At 45.9% G+C, this 19,120-nt stretch overlaps 2 long non-coding RNA genes and 1 pseudogene across 3 annotated transcripts; 1 reads left to right on the forward strand and 2 right to left on the reverse strand.

Moving 5' to 3' along the window:
- Window positions 1–1,522: 1,522 nt before the first annotated feature.
- LOC102535185 (E3 ubiquitin-protein ligase Hakai pseudogene) lies at window positions 1,523–3,066 on the reverse strand (annotated as a pseudogene).
- Window positions 3,067–11,367: 8,301 nt separating this feature from the next.
- On the reverse strand, window positions 11,368–16,186 carry LOC140686134 (uncharacterized). Of its 2 annotated transcripts, none has more exons than XR_012059676.1 (3): window positions 15,725–16,186; window positions 13,202–14,185; window positions 11,368–11,581 (listed from the first exon to the last, which is right to left on the reverse strand). It is a non-coding gene; the product is annotated as an uncharacterized lncRNA (long non-coding RNA). The 2 variants fall into 2 exon arrangements; XR_012059677.1 differs by lacking the exon at window positions 15,725–16,186 and adding an exon at window positions 14,769–14,833.
- On the forward strand, window positions 14,983–18,247 carry LOC116283665 (uncharacterized). Its single transcript, XR_004193308.2, has 2 exons — window positions 14,983–15,687; window positions 18,056–18,247. It is a non-coding gene; the product is annotated as an uncharacterized lncRNA (long non-coding RNA).
- Window positions 18,248–19,120: the final 873 nt, after the last annotated feature.

Genomic DNA, 19,120 nt, shown 5'->3' on the forward strand with positions numbered 1-19,120 from the left:
TACCACCTGGATTAGGGACTAAATGCTTGGGCCTATTTCTGACCAGGACCCCGACCTTATACACTGTGTCAAAGAGCATAAACTTCTTCTTCTTTTTAAAAATAATGTATTAGGCCACTGATCATGGATTTAGGAAATATTTTCAATTCACATTCTTTAAGGTCCAGCTAAAAATGCAGTCTTGAGTGAAACATCTGCACATGAAAACTGGATGGGAAATATTTCATTTAGAAGGACATGAACATTTTAAATTCTTATAGTACAAAATGCCAAACCTTCCTCCAGAATGGCTAGACTAATTTATATTCCACCAGAAGAAAATGAGAATGCCTTTTCAGTATACTCATACCAAGGTTGAGTATTATTTGTAAAAACAGGTTCCAATTTGAAAGACAAAAAATACTACTTCTGTTACGGAAACAACAGGCCAGCCAAGAAACAAGCACCACTTGGAGGGTTGGATTACTCAGATGTATTACGCCGGCAGGCTCAGAGGGGCTTCTTCTCTGAAGTTCTGAGCACCTCCAAGATGTGTGCATGAGGTTTTATAGGGTTAAGTACAAGCTTGGGGTATTCGGCCAATAGGCATGGAACAGCTTTAGCAGCATCATTATCACAAAAGTGGAGGCAGGGAGGCAGCAAACCAACATTCCAAAGCCAGATATATCTCTTTGAAAATCCAGCTGGCTAGGAAAAAAACATGAACAGCAAACCAACACTAATTAACTTAGATTTACGAGTTAGTCCAGCAGGACTCAGATCAGTATTCCGATACTTAGATTTGTGAGTTATCTTGTTAGCCCAGACCGGCTTTTCCTTCACACTTCGTTGTTCTCAATTAATTTGCAGTTCTTTGGTGCTGGGGAACCCCTTTTGGCAGGACTACCTGGGTCAGGGTGGCAGCTGACCTGTTTCCTGTGCATCTAACCTGAGACTTGCCTTTATCACTTCTCTCTACTCCTGATGAATAGATGTGACCATGATTTTTTTTTTCACCATGATTTGTTTTTTACTTTTACAACTTTATTGTAACTGTGGGAGACTGGTGGTAAAACATATGGTTTAAAAAACAGTATGTTGCTGCACTTAAATTCACGTAAAAACAGTATTTTTACAGCCATATTGAAATTTAATCCTTTTACACAGGTTACAAAATGTATCACAAGAAAAACTAAACATTAGGTTTAACAAAAGCAGTAATTTTGAAAGTGGAACCATGAAAAACTTTTTTTTCAAATTTTTTATAAACGGTCACCTCTAGGTCAATTTACCACACTAGGGGAACAAAGGTGTTAAAATACAGCTGAGCTCAACTGAGCTGCTTATCTGCACTATAGCACAGTACTTGAAATCAATCCTAAAGTCAAGATTTAAAACCATTTTAGTAGTCAAGACCCTAAGTGTTTTACAGCCACCTTAGGAACAGGTACTTTTCCTTCCCCAAACAGTCAAAGCTTAATTAAAAGATTGACTATACACAAGTTTTGTTTCCTAACCATATCTTCAGTTCAAAATACGACTATCATTGGTAATACAGTCTGTATCTTGTCTGATCTGGATGATGTGGTCCAGGAAGTGGGCTTTGAGAATGCAGACCCTGCATTTATGGAGGAAGAGGTGGCCCTCTTGGTGCAGGCCATATACCAGAGCTCATTCCCACTGGTTGTGTAAATGGAGGTCTCAGAGCTCCCTGATCTTCAGTGAACTGGGTTAGAGAGTTGGATTATACTGGTGAGGAGTGGGTACAGTTATGAGTGACCACCATATTGAGATGGGGGAGGTCCAGGAGAAGGATGATTCATATAAGTTGGCGTCTGGGCAATAATATGTCCAGGGGGAGGGGTTTTTGGTGGTGGAGCAGGGGTCATTGGTGGAGGTAGAGCTTGGTTACAAACCAAGTGAGGAGTACCTGTAGCCTGGGGAGGATGTGGTATGGGATGGCTTATTGATGGTGGAGGAGTGGGGGGGGGTGCATAACGTTGCCAGGAAGGCATAATACGATGAGAGTGGGATACCACTGGTTGACCCTGATACTCAGGATGATGGTGAGCAGGTGCTGGGGTAGGAGGTGGTGAATCTGAGTCATCCTGAATAGGGACAGTTATTAAATTGGTGTGTTTTCTTGTAGAAATACCAAAGGTTTCCTGACTGACCGAAGGAGGTAGGGGTGGAGCCATGGCCAATTCTGCTAGAAGAGCACACATATCCTCATGTGGCTGATTATAGTGCTCGAGTGGCATGTGTTACAAAGGAGGTGGTGGCATCATGATGTGCTGTTTTGGCAAACTGTGGCTAATGTGGTGCTTGTCTGGCGGCAGTATAAACCGATCCTGGATTTCAGCTGGTGGTGGGGCAATAGGATGATGAACATTCTCTAGTGAAGCACGGGGAACAGGTTTTCCAGCTCTCATATGGCAGTGGTTGATATGAACTTGTAAGTCTCTCTGAGACAAATACGTTCTCTTGCACCCTTGAAGAATGCTACACAAGAAGAGAGAATCGCATTCTCTCACTGCTCAGTTCGTTGCATGGGATCACTACGGCCTGGACACATCTTATCTCCCTTTTTTTCATGTAAAATAGCACAGTCATAGCAAACACACATGCTTGCATGGAATTATTTGCCCATAGATTTTAATAGACAATCCACATTTGTCACAGAAATGAACTGGTGTATCATCCTCTCACCTAAAATGTTTAGTTGAAAGTCCCCCCCAAAAAGTGTCCGGGAAGTCGATGATTTCCAAATACTTCGCCCCCTTTACAATCATACCGTTCTTCTTCATTATAATCAAATCCTTCTTCATCACCAGGTGGACCCTTTCCTGGCATTCTGTTTATAGTCCTTGGAATTCCAGATGAAGCTTTGGCTTTGTTTCCTTGTTTGGAGATGAGTTTTATAGGAATTCATCTTCGAACATCAAGACCATACACTGATCCAGAACTATTACTGCCTCGTAACTCAGTGTAAGCGTGATCCATGATTCGCTTCGGCTCGCAGGGCACAGTGGGAGCGGAAGTCAACAACGCCGGAGTCTCAGGGAGCGCATGCGCGCTATCTTCCGGAGCCCGGGAGGCGGAAGTGCGATCCGGTTGTCCGGGTTGGGGTCGCCAAAAGCTTCTTTCTGTCGCGTCACGTCGGCTACCCGACCCCACTGAGGGAGTCAGGCATAGTTCAGGCAGAGGGAGAAAGAGCGAGTATGCAGAGAGTTTCCATGTCGAGGTGGCTAAGGCAGGAGGAAGTAGCCTTTAACTATTGAGAGGAGACCGACAGGAACAGGGGAGAGGGAGAGCGGCAGTAGTGGGAGGACTAAGCTCACGGCAGGTAAGGCGGCCACCTCTTTTTTTTTTTATTGAAGTGAAATTCACATAACATTAAATTAGTCATTTAAGTGAACAATTCATTGGCATTTAGCATATTCACAGTGTTGTGCAACCATCACCTTTATTTAGTTTCAAAACATTTTCATCGTCCCCGAAGGAGACCCTGTATCCATTAAGCGGTCATTGTCCATTCCTCTCTACCCACAGCCTGGCAACCATGAATCAGCTTTCTGTCTCAGTGGATTTAACTATTCTGGATATTTTATGTAAATGGAATCATACATGATGTGACCTTTCTGTTTGGTTTCCTTCTCTTAGCATAATGTTTTTGAGGTTCATCTGTGTGTAGCATATATCAGTACTTCATTCCTTTTTATTACTGAATAAAAAGGAATGGACCACAACTTGGTTATCGATTCCTCCATTGATGGACCTTTGGGTTGTTTCCACCTTTCGGCTGTTGTGAATAGTGCTGCTATGAACAGTCATAGAGACTGATTCTTAGGAAGTCATGATTGGGTAGTAATGATCTGACAAAACAAGTTTTCTAACCGGTGAATTTTTTAATATGAACATTTCATGGTGTTATAAAAGCAAATCAGAGTTTGACATACACTTAATGAAATCGATTTTATTGATTTCCAGGAACATCTTGTTAACCAAAAAACAAACAAACAAAGAAACAAACAAACGAACAAAACAAGAGTCCCTGTAGAGAGTAGAGAAGAGAATGAGCATTTGTTGAGCACTGATGTATTGGACCTAATTCACGGTAGCAGATGCTATTCCTGGCCCACCAGGAGTCACCTGCAGATAACAGCTTCTTGTATCTCTGCTTCAGGACATTCCTTGGATGTGAAGCCCACACAGGGGCAGCTCAGAAGTACCTAGGGGTGTCCAGTACCCGAGGTGTGATCCTTAACCAACGAGGAGCATCTCCTCACCCCTCTGCTGAATCCTGACATGTGTTCTGTGCAGTAGGTAACCCCATTTGCCCACAGTGGTCACTTGCTTATGAATGCAGACTTCAGTGGCTTTCCTCCCTTCTCCTCCCTCCCTGCATGTTGGATTTCTGACTCCTCCCTTTGGTTGGTTGGTTGTTTCTTACCCTGAGCAACTCACTTACACCCTGGGCCTTAGGGACCTCATTTGTAACATAGGGATAGTCATAGTACTTGCTACGATGAGGACAAGATGACATATGTGGTGTCTAGAAAGTGCCTGGCATGTAGCATGTGCTCCAAGTGTCAATCATGAGTATATAAATAGAATGAGCACAGGCTGCGGGAAATAAAACACACCTGCTTCAGTTTCCTCATTTGAAATGTGGATGAAAATACCTCTTTTGGAAGATGACTGTGAGGGGTACATGGGACGACATCACTTATGTAAACTACAAAGCACGGGGTTGGCCCCAGGTGAGGACCAGCGCTGGGCATGCCAATGGCGCCATCTTCATCCGGTGGCTGTGGCATAGTGAGACCCCCAACAAGCAGGAGGGGACGGTGCCCGGGTGCAGGTGAGACCGGTTCAGGGCCCCAAGCCACATTCTCCTTTATCTGTGGAATGGTGTGACCTCAGGAGAGTCGTGTCCCTAAGGCCTTTGTTTCCACATTACCGAAAATAGGTGGTTGGATTTAGGGGATGGCTAAATGCCCTACTGGCTCTAAAGATCTAGGGAGTGTCCTGTCCTGGGATGGACACACACACTGGCTGCAGAGAGGAAGCATCTGCATTATCTGCTGGGCCACTTGAGTCATCACCTCCTGGAGCCTTAGGCCCCAGGCGCTGTTGGCCTTGAAAACCACCCCAGATAAGAAAAATGAGCCTAGAAAACGTTTCCAGGCATTTTCCTGTGTGAAAGTTGTTTTCTTTTGAGGCCTCTCCTTCCTTTTTGTCACTTTGCAAATGTCCCTGGCAGCCCTGCCAAGTCTTGGGATCTGGCCGTGTCTCCCTGTGTAGGGCTGGGTTGAGGGGCATGGGGAGCCTCGAAAGATCAGCCTGCCCCCTTTCTCACTGCCCTCTCCTCAGCTCCTGTAAGAATCTTAGTAACCCAGAGGAAGAAGTAAACAGCCCACAATGTTTTATACAGGTCAGAAAACGTGGCTCCACCCTCCAAAGGAAGCCAAAGCTGGGCAGTAACCGCAGAACAGATGGGGCCTGGCGCGGGGGCAGCACTAAGCGCAGTGGCTCAAAAGAGAGCAGCCGGAGGACTGCGGAGCATGCGCGGCGGAGGGCAGCAGGAGGGACGGCGGGAGCATGCGCGGCCTGTCCTCTGGGCCCTGGGCAGCGGAGCAGCGGAGGGTTGAGTCTTCTCTCCACGCCCAGGCGCCTCAGGAAGGCGAGACAGAACTTTCTTTGTTTTCTGTAACCCTGTCTGATTTCTGAGTTCCTTATCCATCAGGCTGATGGGGAACTTCTTCCAGGAGTTATGACCTAGATCTAAGGTCTTGATGCAGTAATGCGCGGTAGGAGGGTGGCGTTTTGGTGAAACAATCCCCGTGTCACTTCTTAGTCTGTCCTTGTGCATCCGCAGGTCCCCATCCTTCAGGTCCGACGATTTCCTGTGACTTCTTAACAGTCACAGTCACAGCCCAAAGGCATCCCCAGACCACTCCCTTCAGGCTCCCGCTCTGTCATTCTTCTCCAGGCCAGGGGCTCCTGGTTCTGCACTGGGTTGGGAGGGACCCCTCTCCACACTGCTTCTGGCCAAGGTGTCCAGAACATTTGCGTGAATCCTCTTTCCCCCTTTTATCTCCTCTACAAACCAGCTCGGTTCACCTAAGACTTAGGTTCTTAAAGAAGATGTTTTTGTTATTTCTGCTGCCCTGTTTCTTCCTCTCTGCTCTACTACAACCTGCAAAACTGCCTGAATGTGGGAAAGGAAACAGGAATATACAGGGAGAAGACAGAACATCAGTGAGGTTGTCAAATCACATCCAGCCCCGAACGGATATATCCCATGCAATCTTACCATGTCTTCTGTTATCCTCATTTTATGGAGGAGGAAACTAGGCCTTAATGAGGTCACGTACCTAATGTGTCCTTCCCATGTGCATACCCAAACCACTTCATGAAAAGGGGTGCAAGGGTTCGGTGAACTCAGTCCCAAACTTTGTTGTCGTTGCTACACAAACAGACTCTATTTGAACAGAACTTCCCTGGGAATCTGAAAGTGTTTCTGCTCTGGTTGAAGTCACCTGGGCTGAGGGCTCCATATGCAGCCTCCTCCTCCCCCTCACTCCTGGGGGGCACCTGGGGCACTTCTGCAATGTCCCAGGTCCAGGAGCCCTCTGGTCTGTGTGGGCCCCCAGGCTGGCTCTGCAGCCAACCCCCCAGACCTGGATGGGGTCACTTCTTGGTGGATTTCCTTGGAAGACATCAACTTAGTGGCCCACAGAATCAAAACTTCCCGCTTGGTTCTTCCTTTGAGGTTGCTGGACCCCACGCCTGTACACCATATCAAGGCCAGATCCATGAGCTTCTGAGAGGATTTGGAGGCTGGTCCACCCCCTGCTGCCCAGTTTCTCCACAGCATCCAACACAATCAGCCAGGGCTGCATGGGGCCAATTGCTTTAAATGAATGTTAATCCTGCTCAGAGCTAGATTGATGGGGCCCTTGGGAAGGGCCAGAAGGAACAGGGCTACAATTTGTCCCTTGAGACAGATTTTTTTTTTCCTTTTTGGCAGATCTCTTTATCGAGGCTGCTGCTATCTCATCCCCTTTTATTCATAAAATTGGTGTTTTAAGAAATACTAATAGCCTTTGGGCTTCTGTAACTGGTCATATCATCTGTTCACTCACCAGATAAACATTAGGTCAGTACCTACTAAGTACGAGGTGCTGGGGTAAGCACCAGGGATGCAAAGGTGAGGAAGATGCATCTCCTTCACAGCCCACAGGTCGTAGGTCATAGGTCACAGGTCACAATTCATGCCTCTGTGCTTTTCTAGCCCTGGGAAATCGTAGTGGATGCTTGCTGGCTTTTTGCCACTCCGCATTCATTTCCCCTAACAGCTTGCTGGTTTCCTTTCCCATGACCTGCCCCCAACGAGCATAGCTTCGCTGAGACAATGAATCAGGGAACCTTGCCCTCCTCTCATGGAAACCAACAGTGTGTCTGGAGGTTTTCTCAGCCGCAATTCTTCCTCTCTCTGCCCAAGTGTAACCAAAGCCTGGAGACATGACCCAAGTCCTTCCAGTCAGACCCTTTCCTGGGACTCAGAAACAAGTTTGGGAGGGATAGTTGGCATGTGCATCCCAGCAGCATAACCTAATGAGTAAGGAACTTCTGTTTCCCATGCTTCTTCCAAGTCTAGTTCTTCAACCTTCCTGTGGGTTCTAAGGATCTCGCAAGTTTTCTTTTCCTTAAGACAGAATTGGTTTCTGTTGCTTGTAGTCGAAGAACCCTAAACCAACATGCCAGGTTCTACCTGTTATGTCAGTTGAATTTAACATGCTTGCCCCATCTGTTGCTGAGCTCTTGTTCTGAGCCAGGTGTTGTGGATACATCAACCTGGATGAAGACAGACAAGCAAACAACAAGCGCTTAAACTATGAGAGATGTCATGGAAGCACAGGGAACAAGGGAGGAAGAGGTCAGCTCTGCCTGAGGGCAGGAGGGAGCCAGGAAAGCAGGTCATCCAAACAGAGTTTCCTGCTTTTGCTCTCCTCCCTTACTACCTCTCCCCCCAAGCATTCTCATCACAGCAGACGAAGGGATCTTTTACAAATCAGGCCATGTTACTGCTGGTATCAAGACCCTCTAAAGGCTCCCTGTCTCAGAGTATAAGCCAAGTTCTACAGTGGCCTACAGGCCCTCTGTGACCTGGTGCCCCAGCAAAGGTCTGTGTCTCCCAGTCCTGTGCAGCAGGATGGGACCATAGGGTCATGCTCTCTCCAACTGGAAGACACTGCAGCCCGGCCACAGCTAGGGCATCCTGGAAGCCACAGGGTGAAGGTGGTTCCTAAATGACTAGGTGAAGCCCAGCTGCCTTCTGTTTCTAAAATGCATAGTCATGCCTCCAAGATTCTGGGAGTGAGTGGCTCCGCTCTGCTGCTCTCTTGTATTCCCATATACATTTCTGAGAGTTATTTAGGCTTTTCTGTCTTTGTCAGACTTAGTTATCAACATACTTTCCTCTCTGCATCTCCTCTTCTAAGTTGAAGCTTTTAACTTGCTGTAGGCTAAGAAACCAGGCAATCAAGTTTCTTAGAATCGTTTCTTAGAACTTTTTTTTTCTATGAAAACAGAGGAGTTTCCCTTTAATGTATATTAGAAAGTAAAGGGCCAAGAACAATTAAGACCCTATTGAAGAAGAATAAGGAGGGAGGGGTTTGTCCTACCAGATTTAAAGATTTACTATTAGCAAAGATAGACAAGGAGACCTCGGGACTGAATAGAGGACCCAGAGATGGATCACATATTGATGAGGACTATGACAGGGTTGGCATTACTATAACTCAGTGGGAAAAGAAGAGACCAAATGATCATTATAGCAGAGGACTGGCTAATGTATGCAGAATATAAAATTTTAGATCCCTTCCTCACACCATATGCAGAGATAGATTCCATATATATTTTTTAAAACGAAATATAAGAAGCCAAACTTTAAAACTTAAAAGAAAAATCTACAAAAGAATATATTCATGAACTTGAAGTGGTGAAGAGTTTCTTAAATAAGACTAAAAGTGTTCAAATCATAATGGAGAATATTGATACATTCAATGATCATAGGATTTTAAACTTCTTTATGACAAAAGGTGCTATAACAATGAAAAGGCAAGATACTCCAATTCTTTGCAACTTGTTTGCAGCCAGAAACATAAAGAATTCATATAAATTAGTAAAAGAAGAAGAATTTAAGAGAAACATGAAATTCACAGAAGAGGAAACCAGAATAGCTATAAACAAATGCAAAATGCTCGACCTCACTAGTAATCATGGGAATTCAGATTAAAAATAATGAGACCCCATTTCATGCCCATCAGATTGGCAAAAATTAAAAAGCATGATAACACCATGTTGGTGAAGATAAGGGGAAATAAGAACTCATACATTTCTAGTGGGAATATAAATTTGTACAAGTCTACCATCCTTATCCACAATTCCAAAATCAAAATAACTCTGAAAACTAAAAGTTCCCACCTCACCTTCAACAAATTTGGTTTAAACTCACTTCATGACAAAGCCTGATTTGGAACTGAAAGCAGGGTCTTGAAGAGATATTTGTACCTCAAGTTCATAGCAGAATTATTCACAGTAGCTAAAACGTGTAAGCAAGCCAAATATCCATGGACAGATGAGTGGTTAAGCAAAATGTGGTATAGCCATAAAATGGAATATTATTCAGCCTTTAGAAAGAAGGAAATCCTGCAGTACACTGCAACATAGATGAAACTTGAAGACATTATGCTACATGAACTAAGCCAGTCAAAAAGATACTATGTGATTCCACTTATATGAGGTATATTAGGGCAGTCAAAATCATAAAGACAGAAATTATAATGGTGTTTGCCAGGGGCTGGGAGGAGGGCAGAATGGGGAGTTATTGTTTAATGGGTACAGAATTTCAGTTTTACAAGATGAAAAAAAGAGTTCTGTGGGTGGATGATGGTGATGGTTGCACAAAAATGTGAATATATTCCACACCACTGAATGTAGGCTTAAAAATGGTTACAATGGCAAATATTATGTTAGGTGTATTTCACCACAATATTAAAAAAAAAACCTGATGTGAACTTATTTGAGGTTATTTATAGTCTTTTTTTTTTGCTGTAAAAAGCTTTATTGTTTCCATTTGGTCCAAGGCTTGGGAGCAGGCTCCAGGGTGGTTAAAAAGCTGCCCAGTGGCTGCAGAGAGGCTTCAGGCAGAAGCCCTGATGCCAGAGGGGCTTCTCAAAGGCCGTTGGGTCCCAGAAACTCCTAGTCATGTTGGAGGGTGAGCCTTTCGAAGAGATACTGGCTTGGCCCAGCCTGGGGACCAGCCAGCCTGTGGAGATTAGGCAGGTGGTCACCCATCTTCTTGATGACTTTCACCTCCTCATTCAGGAGTGGCTTTCCAGGAAGTCATAGCAGTGGGGGTGGTCTACAAGGGCAGAGTCCAGGACTTGCAGATCCAAAGGGACCTGGTTCTGGTTCTTTTCCAGGAGCAAGGCGGCCTCCATAGCATCCTGGATTTCACTCCACTCATCTGGAGATGGCTTCTGCATGTCCAGGAAGAGGGCTGATTTTGCATTTTCAAGAGATGCTGGGTGTCTTCGTGCTTCTCCTTGGCCAATTTGTGGAAAAAATGACCCACACCCTCCAGAGCCACATAGTCCCCGCAGTGGACATAGAAGCCCAGAGAGAGGTAGGTGTTAGAGGCTTGCAGGTGTACGGTGACCAGGTGGGTGAGGGCAATCTCCACCTTGGTGGAATAATACTGACGAATCTCGGGGCTCACGGTTGATCAGTAATAAGGAGCTAAGCTCAAAAACTGGTGTTGGCTGGTCCTGGAGGCCAGGGGTAGCAGAGTGGCTGGTTCTGAAGGTTGTGACTGGAAAAAAGCTGAACGGTGGTTGGAGGCTGGAGCAAGGGGCGTCCCTGGGTCTGTTCCATCCAAACACTGCTGAACCAAGAGACAGGTCCACAAGACCCCTGAGCATGCTGCCTATTTACAGCCTTAATTTATCCCATTTAGTGTGATTGTTCATATATTTTGCTGACAAAATATTCCTGTTTGATTATGGGGTGCCACTGTCAACCCCACTGGGGGTTTTAGGTAAGATGCAGTATATCTACCATATTACATTTAAACATTTTTATTTTTTAAGTCGTCATTACAGTAAAATGGATTCTTCTTTCCCTTTTGTGTAGTTCTAAGAATTTTAACACATATATAGATTTGTGTAACTGCACAATCAGGATACAGAACAACCTCAAACACTCCCTTCTTCTTTTCCTTTATAATCACCCCCTCCCCACCACCCCTTCTACCCCTGACAACCAGTGATCTGTTTCCCATCCACTGTAGTTTGGTCTTTTCAAGAAGAAATGGAATCATTCAGCATATTACATTGTAAAACCAGAACCACTCTGAAATTTGAAACAATATGGCCCCAAGGTTTTCAGGGAAACTTTGGAGAGGAATTTTCCACCATCTAGTAAAAGCTGAAGATACCCGTGCACTGTGATACAGTGACTATATGCTCAGTAAAAAGCCCCCTGTGTTTGCAGGAGGGACACGTGCAGGAATCCTCATGCAGTGCTGTGTCTGAAAACAAAAAAGGAAACGAGGAACGGTATATCAGAAAGAGAATGGATGAATAAAGGAACATTTAGTTACACAATGGAAAACTATATGAACAGCATTTAACAAGAATTAATCAAGATAAACAATAAGTTTATATTGTATAGAGCAGGGAACTATATTCAATGTCTTGTGTGTCGTATAATGAAAAAGAATATGAAAGTGAATAAATGTGTGTATATGTATGACTGAACTATTATGCTATACACCAGAAATTGACACAACATTGTAAACTGACTATACTTCAATGACAACAACAAAAAGAACCAAAAAAAAAAAAAAGAATTAATCAGATCTACATGTATCAACACAGAGGAATCTGAAAAACATAATAATGAGCAAAAAAGCAAGTTTCAAAGGTTTTACACAGTATGATACTATTTATGAAAACATTGTTAAGATATATATTATTTATATGTAGCTTGTTATATAGTATTTATCTGATATAATTATTAATATCCTATTGTACATATTGATATATAGCCACATAGTAAAAGTATATATAGGCAGATGAGAAGGATCTGTATTAACTTGAGAGTAGTAGTTATTTAAACAGGGGAGGAATGGAAGGACTTTAGATGTATCGGGGTTTTTTTTTAATTTGTAAAAAGAAATCTGGAGCAAATACGGCAAAATGTTAACATTTGTTAAATCTGTGTGGGCAAGTACATGGATGTCTGTCTTAGTATTTTTTTGTAACTTTTGAAATATTGAAAATATTTCATCACTAACTTTAAAAACTGATTAAAGAAAAAAGAAAAAGATGAGATGTAGAACCAGGCACAACCTTGGCATCTTGTCCCTTTCCCACTTTATAGATTGGGACATAGAGGCCCAGGGAGAGTGAGCCGTTTGTCCAAGGTCACAGAGCAAATGCAGAGCTGGGAGAAGAATGCAGGTCTCCGGACTCATTCAGTTTTACTGTGACAGTTGCCAGAGGGAGTATGGGGTATCCCTGGCCTAGGACTCACACTCAAAACTCACGTCCAGGTTTGGAAACTGTGCCAGGCTTTCCACCCCACTGCACCAGGTCAGTGGGCACAGCCTCTTGGCACAGGCTCCCACTCCACTGCAAAGTGCCCAGGATACTGCAGGGGCCCTGTCACACTCTGGGGGCGGCTGTCCTTCTACCCATACATCTGTTAATTCATCCGTCTGTCCATGCATCCACCCACCTGCACATCCACTTACCCTTTCTTTGACCTTCATTCCCCATCCATTTGTGGGTCAAAGCCTTCCTGAATACTCACCCCACTTGTTTATGTGCAGAGGGCACCGAATTAAGTGGTTTTTCACCCTCAAGGAGCCCAGTCTCCATTTAATTCACAATAAATTTGTGAATTACAATAAACAAATGCCAGAACCCCTACAGTGTGGCCCTGTACTTTCCTGGAGGTATTAGGTACAGTGGGAGTAAATAAGGAGGCTTGGTCTGTTCTGGAGGGGGAGGGGAAGCAGGCACTCAGAGGCTGCCACTGAGATGGTTTATTTTTAAATTTGAATTATGGTAAAATACACATAACCTAAAATTTATCAACTTAACCACTTTTAAGTGTACAGTTCATTGGCATTAAGTACACTCACATTGTTGTGCAACATCACCATCATCCATCCACAGAACTCTTCAACTTATAAAATGGAAACTCCATAATATTGTTTCATAACAATAACTCCCACTTCCGGCTTCCCCACTCTGTCCCTGGCAATTCTTCTGCCTCTAAGAACTTGACTCTTCTAGGTACTTCTTATAAGTGAAATCTTACAGTATTTGTCCTTTGGTGACTGGCTTATTTCAGTTAGCATAATGTCTTCACGGTTCATTCATGTCATAGCCTGTTCAGAATTTCTTTCTTTTTTAAAGGCTGAATAATATTCCATTATCTGTATCTACCTCATTTTGTTATCCATTTATCTGTTGATGGATGCTTGGAGAGTTTCCACCTTTTAGCTATTGTGGATAATGCTGCTGTAAAGATGGGGATACACATACCTCTTCGAGAATCTGCTTTCAGTTTTTCCTGTATATCCCCAGAAGTAGAATTGCTGGCTCACAATCCTCATCTTGAGGAACCACCATACTGTTCGTGGCAGCAGCCGCACCATCTTACATTCCCAACAACAGTGCGCAGGGGTTCCAGTTTCTCCACATCCTTTTCAACACTTGCTTTTTGATAGTAACCATCCTAACGGGTGAGGTGGTATCTCATTGTGGTTTTGATGTGCATTTCTTGAGTGATTAGTGATACCGAGCATGTTTTCTTGTGTTTATTGGCCATTTATATACCTTCTTTGGGGAAATGTCTTTGAAGTCCTTTTCCCATTTTCAGCTCATGTTGTGTGTGTTCTTGGTGGATTCATAGGAGTTCTTTATAAATTCTTGATATCAACCCCTTATCATGTGTAGAGTTTGCCAGTGTTTTCTCCTGACCTACCTGTGGGCTACCTTTTCGCTCTGTTGCTTGTGCTTTTTGATATAGCCCATGGAGAAGATTTTAAAGGATTGGTAGAAGCCAGCCAGTTTGGGCAGCAGTGGAGTGAGGGGAAGGTGTTTTCGTCAAAGGAAACAGCCTGTGTAAACACACAGAGGAAAGAAACAGCAGAAAATAAGTAGTTGAGTCCTGCTAGAACAGGTGTGTAGGGGTAGGACGTGGGGAGAGGTGAGGCTGGAGGAACCACTGGCAACGGGCCAGTTAAGTGGCTTGGGCTCTATTCTAATAAGATGGAGCTCTACTCAAGGACCCCGGCTTCATTATCACCTACAAGGAGGTTGTTAAAAATGCACTCCTGTTGCCTCAGCTCTGACCTACTCTGGGGTAGGGCCTGGGGTCTGGGTTTTAACAAGCCTCTGGCATTATTCTGATGTTCATTCAGGTTTGAGCACTGTTCCAGGGGGCAATGGGGAGCCAGCCAGGAGTCCGGCTAGGCTGATGGAAAGATGACCTGGGCTGTTTTTCAGGTTGGGGCGCCCTGGGCGTGGCTCTGACCCCATGGTCCTGCAGCCACCCCAGGTCCACCCCACCCGGCCGCCTCCGGCCGCTCCCTCCCTCCCCCAGCCATCCCCCGCCCGCAAGTCGGCTGCCCTCTGCAGGGACAGGGGTCAGGGGCCGCGGAAGGGGCCGCGCTGCTGCAGCCAGGCCCACATTCCTCTCACTTCCTGCCATTGTCCCAGGTTCCTGTGGCCGCAACTCCGCACTCGCCCCTGGCCGCCCCACTGCCCCGGCGAGCGGTGACTCATTTCCTTTCTTCTTAGTGACATAATCCCACAGCCAGTTTAGCCGGCCGGAGCGGCGGTCCGGCCCCCTCCCTGCCGGCCTGGATCGCGGGCGCCGCATGGCGCTTCTCCGCCCGCAGGGGGCGCCCGAGCCCGCAGCGCCTTCCCCGGGCCCTGGAGTGGAGCCCGCTTCCCTCGGCTGCCCGTACCCACCTCCCCGCGTCCGGCTAGGAGCCGGGGAACCCGAGCAAGGCTTCTGAGCCTGCTCTTCCCCACCCTCTGCCTAGGGTCAGAGCCCTGACGGTCACAGATGGGCCAGATGAGACCTGGGGGAGGGTGGGCGTGCCTTGACCGAGGCAGCGCAGCCCAGCCTGGGAAGGCTAGGACTGGAATTCAGCCCTATTGCCCGCCCCTCTGCCTCCCACCCCGTATCCCCCGGGGCCCTGGCTTTCCCACAGACCCGCGTGTGTTAATTTTATCCTCCTCACCGCCCCCCACGATATTTCTAGCACAAAGTTTGCAGACAATAATATTTCCCAGTTTCTGATCATTTGTGGGTCCTGAAACGCGGCACCTGTGGAACCAGCTGGGGATCCACTTGGAATGCAAGCGTGGCCTGTAGTTACTGGCGGCGCTCCCACTCCCAGCGGACTGAGCACCCAGCTGACTGGCTTTGTCACGAGGTGCCCCTGCCTACAGTGCTGGCACCTCTGGATCCCGTCGTCTCCCTTCTGCTTTCCCTCCAAGCTTCAGGGAGGCAGCAAGACTCACTCCAGTAAAACGCTCCACCCTGCCCCTCATCCCCACCTCATGTCTGATACGGTGAAAGGACTCAAGAAATGGTGGTTATTATTACTGGGTAAGTTACCTACCTCTTGGTGCCTCAGTCTATTCACCTGTAAACTGGGTGTTTAATAGGAAACCTCAAAGAGATATGAGGATGAAATGAGCTCAGACTCAGAAGATGCTTATAGCAGGGCCTGGTGTCTCATAAGCACCAGAGAGCCTTCCAGAACTTGGGCTCCATGAAGGCAGGAATTCTGTCTGTTGTATGTCTTTGGGCACTACTGTATCTCTAGCACCTGGAACACTGTCTGGTACAAAGTAGGGACCCAGTAAATACTTGTTGAATGAATGAATGAGTGAATGAATAAATAGATACTGGCTATTATTATTGCCTAGGCTGATTTTACTCTAGGATTTAGGCCTGTCAGAGCAGGCCTGAAGGACCAGAGGGGAAGATTCTTAAGGGTCTATTTGTATAACGGCTTCCTCCGGGAGAAGTCATCCTAAGGAAAGAGAGTTAAAGAACACAAGTGAAGTTCAAGGACAGGGTGAAGAGAAGAGGGAGATGTGGGGATAGAGGATCCCTGGTACTCACACCTGAGTCCCAGGAGCACCGCACAGAGGAGTGGACAATTTCATGACCATGCCAGAAAGAGCATCACAGTTGACCAGTGGTGGCTTTATGACAGTATGGTGGCTTTATGACAGTATGGTGGCTTCACATTTCTTCTGGACACTGAAGATTGGGTTTTTTTTTAAAAAGTCAGCTTTTTTTAAAGTGGGTAGTTGAGTTCTGGGAAGTGTACATCCAAAGCAGAGCACCGGTAAGACACCTGCAGGGTGTTCCGAGGAAGGTCTGTGGGAACTGCTGGGGACAGAGCCAGAGGAAGCTGAGTCCTATTATGGGTGGCCCAGTGTCTACCAGTGGACTGACGGGGGCTTGGAGGGCTTGAGCTAACACTGCTTGGAAGGGTAGTCCTGTTAAGGATGCTTTCGTGGGGAGTGGGCTTGCCGTCCCTGGAAGTATTCAAGCAGGGAATGGACTACTACTCAGGATGGGAGCTTGGGCTCGATGGACTTCAGGGCTGCTGCTCTGAAGCACAAATAGCAAAGCAAAGGGCATCTCTGAGACTGCCCGCTCCTGGCCCTGCTGCCATGATGCCTTGGAAGCAGAGGCTCATGGGAAATGGAGTTTGCTTCTGAGCATCCCGAAGAATTGTTCCTGGCTGGTCAGGACTTCCTCCTATGGAGCAGGATAGCTCTGACCCAACTGCCATCCCACCCGATGGCCTGGCTGCCCTCTGATGAGACAGTGAATTGTGGAGAAGGAGCCTCCAGGCTCAGGAGTCAACCAGGTCTGAGTTCAGATCCCACCTCCACCACTTCCTCAGCACATCCGCTTACTCCTCTGAACCTCAACTTCTTCTTCTGTAAAGGGAGAATGAAAATATTTACTTCGCAGACTTGTTGCAAGATGATGTGTATACAATGCCTGGTGCATAGTAGGAGCTTAACATCCATTCTCCCTGACTTGCTTTAGTTCAGGGGCCAGGCTGTGCCCTCTTGGGGAGAGACAAGAGCATTTCTGAAAAGAATGGTGAAACTTGAAAGGGTCTACAGATGATTTTTATAAAAAGCCTTCCACTTTTTCCCTCCCCATCTGAAAACCCTTTTTTTTTTAGTACCTTTATTGTGATATGGTTCCTATACAGTGAACTACACATATTTGAGATGTACAATTTGATGAATTTTGATAGATGTATTGAAAACTCTTTTTAATGGTGAACGTGGCTGGAACACAACTATTCTTAGGTCACTCCCTGAACTTTTCCAGTTCATTCACTTTTAATGTGAAGAAAATGGGAAAGGGATTCTCAAACCCCTGCTAGCAGGTCCTGTAGACCTTTTTAGATGTGGAGGAACTTTGTAAACCATCTCAGCTTTAGTTCTCCAAACGAGGTGAGTCTTCCTACCCTGGCAGCCTCCACCCTGCCTGGATTTCTAACATGCCAGCCTTAGTGGGAGGATGTGGGTTTTGGCATCTCACAAAACTCAGAACCCTAGCTTCCCCATTTGCTTGCTCTGTGATGTTGGGCAAGTCTCTGAGTCACAGTTTGCTAACCTCAGAATGAAGACAGTTACAGCTACTTTGCAGGGTTGCTGGGAGAGCTGAATGGGAACGCATATGCCAGGAGCTTGCATTTACATAGTAGGTTCTTCATAAATGGTAATTAATATTTGCATAAAGGGCTTAGAATGCTGCCTGGCACATAGTTAAGTGCCACATAAATGTTTACTAAGGAGCTAGAAATGTGGATAGATTTAAACAGACGCCTATAGATAGGTGCATAAATACGTATAGAGAGAGCAGCTAGCCTAAGTCTTTCCTTCTGCCCCTCCTGGTCTCTGAAAACTTTTCTGACAACCTCCTCCCCTCCTAGGTTTGACCCCCAACTTCCTCTGGCCATGCCAATGAAATTCAAAGTCTGGAGACTATAAAAGTGAAGATACTGGAAGAGATGACCTCTAAGTCCCTTCTGGCACAAACCACCATCTGACTGTCATTACTGGAGACCCCTCCTTTGTGATAGCATCTTTTAAGACATTTACTCACATAAACTCTGTTTTGTTTCTTTGTTTGTTTTTTTTTTAATTTTTTTTTATTTGTCAGGGGAGGTAAGTAGGTTTATTTATTTAATAAGGTACTCAGGATTGAACCCAGGACTTCATGCATGCTAAGCACGCACTCTATCACTGAGCTATACCCTCCCCCCTCACATAAACTCTTATTTGTTTTCCCAATAGCCTCAGGAGGGGTGGTAAGGATAAAGTTTAGTCACTCGATATCACCGAAAGGAACTGGAGGGACATGAAAAGTGCTGGGGTTTCCCCATCCAAGCTCCAACCAGCTGGCCTTGAGCCATGAGGACCAATCAGAATAATCACCACTATTTAATGGATGATCCACACAGCTTAGCTAGTGTCAGTGATCCCTTTAGGTCAGCATTAAACCCGTCTTTTACAGCTGGGGAAACTGAGGTTGATGGGTAGAGTGACTCAAAGTCATGTAGTCTGTAACTGTCAAGAGGGGATTCCAACCAGGTCTGAGAACTCCAAGGCCATTGCCGCTAGACCCTGGCGTCCTGACACTCCGCTGGGGGAGTGAGGCCTGGTGCTTCTTCTGGGTGGGGCTCAGGCCAGATACCACAATGAGAAAGTGAGGAAGGCCCACATGGAGGCACCACACCTTTCCCAAAGTTAAATTCAGCCTGCGCTCTGCCTCTGAGCCTTCAGAGGCTCGAAGGGCCATGTCAGAGCAGCAGAACCACCTTCAGCTCTGTAAAGGAATTTGTTACCACCTTTGATGTAACATATTTAATCATGGAAACAGTCTCTGTGAAGCTGTTGTCTTCATGTCCGATGCTGGAGCTCTGTGTCTGCAGGGCAGACATTCAAGGAGGGAAGATGGATGGAGAGTGGGGGAGGGCGAGGCAGGCTGGAACCTG

This window comes from Vicugna pacos, chromosome 16 (genome assembly GCF_048564905.1).
Source record: "Vicugna pacos chromosome 16, VicPac4, whole genome shotgun sequence".
NCBI classification, from domain to species: Eukaryota; Metazoa; Chordata; class Mammalia; order Artiodactyla; family Camelidae; genus Vicugna; species Vicugna pacos.